The sequence below is a fragment of the Lagopus muta genome, chromosome 5, assembly GCF_023343835.1.
Source record: "Lagopus muta isolate bLagMut1 chromosome 5, bLagMut1 primary, whole genome shotgun sequence".
NCBI lineage: Eukaryota > Metazoa > Chordata > Aves > Galliformes > Phasianidae > Lagopus > Lagopus muta.
Genome location: NC_064437.1, coordinates 60703069 through 60709373, shown reverse-complemented (window position 1 = coordinate 60709373; position 6305 = coordinate 60703069). Strand labels below are relative to the sequence as shown.

Genomic DNA, 6305 nt, shown 5'->3' with positions numbered 1-6305 from the left:
CCTGAGATTCCAGTTGCTGTTTTAAAGGGAAAAAGAATTAAAAATGTTTGTGTTTTTTGGTATTTGTCACATAGAAATCTTTCTTCTCCCCCATTGTACCACTGTTTCAAGTCAGAGAAAATGCAGAAATGTTTACTGGATGTTCTTTAAAAAGTAGCACTTTGTGATGATGAGTGAATGCTGTTTGTCATCTTTCTGGGGATATGTACAGATCTAGATTGTGTGTATGCTGTGCTCACCAATATCTGAAGAGTAATGTTTCAGGAAGTTGACATTACTAATGATTGTTTGAATTAGTTCTTGCTTAAGTACATAGCCGCTCATGCTTTAATTAAACTTGATCTGAACAGTCTTGGTTATTAAAGTGTTCCTGATATGCTGTAAGAAGAAACAGTGCTCTACCTTGTTTCTTTACACACAGGCTGTCAGTAAACTGCCAAAGTTGCAGTCTTGTTTTATTTAGAGGAAAAACAATGGATTTGTGTCAAGGAATTCAGTGTACTCTGCCTATTTGGTGTTGATGAGCAATAACGTTTGAATTATTGCAGCTCTTTGGAAGCAAGAGGTCAGTGGTTTTGGAGGTCCAAAGGCTCTTTACGCTCTAGTGCCTCATCTTAAAGTACCTCACCTGAATTTCCCTGTGTTTCTCCTAGAGAAACTCTGCAGGAGACATCAGGCATACAGAAAGCTTCTGCTCAGAGTTCTTCCCTGACGTGGGGCATTGCTTCTGCTCGCAGTGCCAGTCATTTTCCTTTGCATAAACCCAGATTCTCGCTGATCCCAGCAACTTGGCAGCCATCTTTTCCAGCTGCTGAAAGGGAACAAAGGAAAGTGGAAACTTGTCCAGGTCTTCTGGGGGGAGAAGTGGTGAAATGAGATGATGCACGTGCCAGATGAGCGTTGCCGCTGTTGCTGCAGCATCGCGTACAAGTCCTGTTGTCAAACACACTTAAGATCATGACAGCAAATAGCACAGATAGCACAGTGGTATAGGAAGGGTTGTAAGCACTCAGACACAAACTTGCTTTATGGCCTTGCTTAAAACGACGTGCTTTAAAATTGCAAAAATAGAAAGTAAGTAATTTAGCCACTTTCTTTGTTTTCATTTCTTGAGGTACATGTTAAAGAGCCAAACCAGAACACCTAAGTGGACTCAGCAGACAGGACCCCAAAGAGCAGACTGGGATAAGCTGCTGTTTTCATTGACATTTGCTTAATCTTGGTCTCTTAGCTTGGTGTTCTGTTGTTTGCCTCTGTTAACCCTTTAGTTTGTACAGCTAAAGTAGTTTGAAATCGACACTGCTGTGCACGTTCAGTGTCTTATTCTTTAAAAGACTCTCATTTCTGGATTAGGGATGGGTAGGAATTAAGAATCACAAGCTCTACCACATGAAACACTGAATAATGCTTACATTTCTGAGATGTAAGTTGACGTACGAGAGCCAACTTGCAGTTTAAATATTGTGGCTTATAATGAGAAGCTGCCATCCTCTGTTTCAGTGGCTAGGATCTTTGACCCTAATAAACAGGCAGCTGTTGAGGTGCTGTGCCATGATAAATGCTCTTTGCAGTTTCTTTGGCCCATTCGGTGAAGGAGATCTTTTATTCCACAAGTGAGTTCCTTCCTTTAATGATGAGTCATTGAGCATGATGGGAAACAGCAGTTGGCACCATTTATTGCTTCGTTCAAGTTTTCCAGTTTGAGTGTGGGTCCTGACAGGGTGGGGAGAACGTTATTTAGTTATTAAAATGACCTGTCAGGTTTGAAGTATGCCTCTCTGGAACCTTTTCTGTGTATTGCTTGAACCTGCAAGCACAAGGATGCTTCGTGTTTTAGGTCTCAAAGAAAGAATTGGCCTCTTGGAACTACTGCATGCCACAGCTACCATAATGGATTGATTGCTACTGGAAACATCAGAGCATTACTACTGGCTTTAAGTGCAAAGCTCGTGTTCTGTAGTGTATGAACCTGACCTGTACATATGTGAATATTCAGAGAAGTCTGAGCATCCTCCATTGTCTTGGTAGCTTATTTCAAATATGCACTTTTTTCATTCATGAGAGCATGGCATGATTTTGTAAGAGAAATGTCTAATGTTTATGACTAATTACCAAGTTTCAGACTGCCTTTTTTTAAAGTGATTTCTAGCTTATTGTTCCTAGATTAACATTGCCTGCTGCAATTCTATGTATTCCTTGGAATAAGAATAGGAAGTTCCAGGAAACCACTCAAATTCCTTCATTTTCAGCAGCCAGCAAATTACTATAAATTTGCAGCATGCACAAAACAAGGCCTCGTTCCAGAAATGTAGGAAGAGTTCATACATCTTGCTAATGTGTTTTGATACAGTCAGTACCTGCGCTCAGATCAGCTTGTGTGTTACTGGTTACTGGGTTGTTAAGATTTAAGACTGCTCTGCTGTACTTTCATCAACTACGTTAGAATATCGTGTTCAGCATCTTCTTGCTTTATGGCCTTTTGAGAAGCAGACACAAGATGTGTGTGTGGAAATTTGGCGAGGTGTGCAGTGCTGTTCTCTGAAGTCTGCTTTACAAGATCACAGCAGCGTCAGACAGAAACTGTAGAAAATGGATGTTTCAATTCCTTTGCTGTAAGATCTTGCAAGTTAAGTTGCTGTAGTTAATTCTGTAAGGAAGGCAAACGCTGTCTTACTGAAATGCAGAAGAATGAATGAATCTTAGTCATGGAAGCTGTAGGAACACATTGTTTCATAATTTCTGATTTTAGAAAATACGAGTGGATGCTTGAGTTGTGAGCTGTGATTCAGTTGCTGTTAAAGCTGCGTGTTTCCTTTTCATACCCAGTCTGCTTTGCTGTGTTTTTAATTGTGTATGCTTCTAGTCAACAGAGTTGTGTTCACCTTACGTGCGCGAGGCATCGGTGCTGTGCCAGACCTGCTCCTTAGAGAAGCACTGACTGCAGGTATCGTTCTTAACGTTCCTTATGCTGGCTATGAAAGATGACTGTGGCTTCCCTGCATTGCAAGTCTTGATTTCTCATTCCTATACTTGTTCTGTTATTTACAGAGTGATCTTAAAAATGTTAATTCTCTTTCTTTTTTCTTTAATCTTCAGGTTTGAACTAGACCGGATAAAATGCACAAAATCTCCAATATCTTTGCTCCTCCCCACTGTCAGCCCTAATTATGTATAATATGGAGGGACTCGGAATGTTTTTAAGTTTGATGCTAATTTCTTCCTTCATTTCTTGTTGAATATACAAATGTTTTGCCATGTCAGATACTTTATTACTGTAGGATTGATCACAAAGAACTGTTTTCCTTTATTTCACATTTTAATGCATGATGCTACTTTCTTTCCTGAGAGCTGTTTTGAAGCCATGGATGTACGCTGGAGATTAAAAATATTTTACAGCTTTTTCACTTTAAAGGCAAATAAAATTTGGTCACCTTAATTCTTTCTCCTGTACTTTAATAGAAAAAAAGTGAAGAAATTCAAGAAGTAAAATTGGTTTATCGGTAAGGTTCTTGTCAAGCAAATCCACAGCACACTGATGACATGCTTGGCTTTTTCACTGTCAGATGCAAAGAACATAAAACTTTCTAAAAATCACCTACTTAAATGGCAGGCTTTGAAATGTTTGCTGCTGTTTGTGTGACCTACAGAGAGGTCCAGGTGTAACTCACACAAGGGATAAGCACTGCTGGCATTATGTAGCCACAAGTCACTTCCTCCATCCTACACGTTGCTGCTGGTCTTGGCAGTGTGTTTTGATGTGCGTAGTGCTGTGAGAGCTGGAGGTACTGAGGAGCGTTCCACGGGATGGGGAATAAAAGCCGATGCTGTAATCCTTACTCTATGAAGCATAACAAACAGAGTGGTGAATCAGGCTTTTTTCCAAGGTCAAGATAAAGGATTCTGGTCAAATTCCCCTTTTTGCTCCTGATTCATGTGGGCACATCTGAGATGCTTTCTGTCAGAATGCTCTTCAGACCTGGTCTATGCTGTGTTCCTCACAAGAAGGGTGCTTGTTTTCACTGCCTGTGTCTTACCAAGGCATTAAAAACATGCTTCACTGTCTGCTCCTTTGCTCTGAAATTTGTTGAGCTCCTGATGGCAAATGCATTTAATGAAGATGTACAAAACCTGGTGTGAAACTAAAGAAGACTTGCTGGGTTGATGTTATTCTTACTAGAAAGTGATTCTTGGTTTTGAAATGGAAGAATATATGATCCTAACATATGAATCACGGTGCTTTCCCTAGCAGTGGGCTTAGCCACGCTCTGGTGTATTCTAGCATTTAGCCGGACGCTGATTTCTTTGTGTTTAAACTATGAAAACAAGAAGCTAAAATATTTACATTTAAAACAAACCGTCTCCGTTCAGATGCTCTCTGTGCATTTCACCATTGGCTTATTTGGAAGAAAAAACTTGAAAGCAGTGTTTGCCCATCCATCATGAGCACTGAGATAAGTGCTTGCGAAGTCTGAAACCTGGTTCTGTGTCCTGAACCTCTGATGTATCTAAACAGTCTGACATGATACATCTATTCTTGATTACAGTGTCCAGTGTGTTCTGGCCAGAATGTAATGTTCAGTGTGGCATTTACTCTTAACTTTCTGCTGTTACGTATGAAGTCGCATCATATCAGGCTAGATTTACTAATCTCTAGAACTTATGCTGGCATCACTTTCTGTTTAATTTCATGGGAAAACATTTGGGCAAAATGTGTGTATTTGACAACTGAAGATTTCCTTTGAAAATCCAAGATCAGGTTATAATTTGTGGGTAGCGCAGGCATTTTCCACCTGCAAGTCCTCTCATTTCAATGTTTCAAGTTAAGTTTGGGGCCCGGTTCTTCAGTAGTGTAAATCAGAAGTACAGCTCTACTGCAGCCTAATTGCGTTGGTGTGAATGAAATCGGGGCTTTAAGTAGATGAACTGGATTTCTCATAGTCTGTTCTAATTGTAGTTGATTAATTTTGAGTCTGTCGACTGGAATTTGGCATTGAAATAAGCTGAACGTTTTGCACATTTTCTGTGATGTTATTCATAGTTGGTAACATTCATTATGTTCCAGAATAGACTTTTGTAATGGGAGCAGTTAAGCACAACCGCTGCCATTGATTTTCAAAAGCAGCTTTCACAATTGAAGGCTGTAGGTTGCTCTTCAGGATACAAGAAAAATTTTAAAATAGAATCTGCAGTCTCCTTGCCTGGAATAATTCTGCAAATGTGTTTCTGCCTTTTTAGGTCTCTTGCCCATTCTCCTTTTCTTTTTTCCCTAGCCTGCTCCTACCGTTGTCAGCGGGGAATTTGCTGAACTTTATCCAAATTTTTAAACCTGTCCTTGTTTAGGATAACGAGCAATCCCAGGTTTGTTGTTTCTCAGTATGCTGACAGGTAATGTACGTAGAGAGTGAAGCAGGGGAGGAAGAAACAAAAGCTTTTCACGAAAGCTTTTATGTTCAGTTAGAAGAGAACTTTTCTGTTTGAACGCTGAGTAGTGTTGGAAGCAGAACTAAAAGCTGAACATAAAATAGAATCAGATGGTTAAAGGTATTTTCAGTCTGTGTCAGTTTTCGTGGTTCACACTTCCTCAGGCATGTGTGTGATGACTTGTTGAAGGATAGAAGGATATAGATGGTACGGCCCAGCCTGCAGGTGGAGGGCACTGCCGTGTTGGTGGCCTGAGGCTGTCAGACCTGTGGGTTGTATTGGCTTCACCCTGTGAAGGTAAGGAGGAGCTTCTAGCAGTGTTGTGGTACGCAGTCTGAACTTCAGTATGTACCAGTTTGACCTGTAGGCACTGAATGCTGTGAATTGAGTCACAGTCAAAGCTGCAAGTGCGAAGGAACTGCAGAACGTCCCAGCCAGTGAGCCATGCCTGAATCTTCCAAAGTCACATGGAAGGAAAATTCCCTCATGACTTCAGCCAGCGAGGCACTGCTTGCTTAAAACAAAGCCTGGTGGCTCGGGCCTGGAGATACTGCGTGCGTTAACGTCCTACTTGCTTTAAGGGCTGTGTCCGAGCGGCCTTTGCGGCGGTGTCCGCAGTCTTTAGGCACACGCCGAGTGCTGGAAGGTGCTCCGCCTGCAGTTCTGACAGCTGCCCAGAAACCCCAGCTGTGGAACAGCCCGAGTTGTGTGGCTGAGGCTTCACGCATCTGCTGGAAAATACTGCGTGCAGCTGTTCTGCATTTCCTCCTCCCAAAGAAACGAACGTGTTGGGTTGCTTTTTCTTTCCTTTAACTCCACGCCAGAAGGCGGGCAATGCTTACCGGCACGGTCTGCCCGGCGCTCGGCCCGCAGGTGCTGCGCTG

At 41.7% G+C, this 6305-nt stretch overlaps 1 protein-coding gene across 1 annotated transcript in view; it reads right to left on the bottom strand.

The window, feature by feature from the left end:
- Positions 1 to 6305, bottom strand: part of INPP5F (inositol polyphosphate-5-phosphatase F) — a 949391-nt gene that overhangs the window by 111816 nt on the left and 831270 nt on the right. The gene's annotated exons all lie outside the window — the stretch shown is intronic.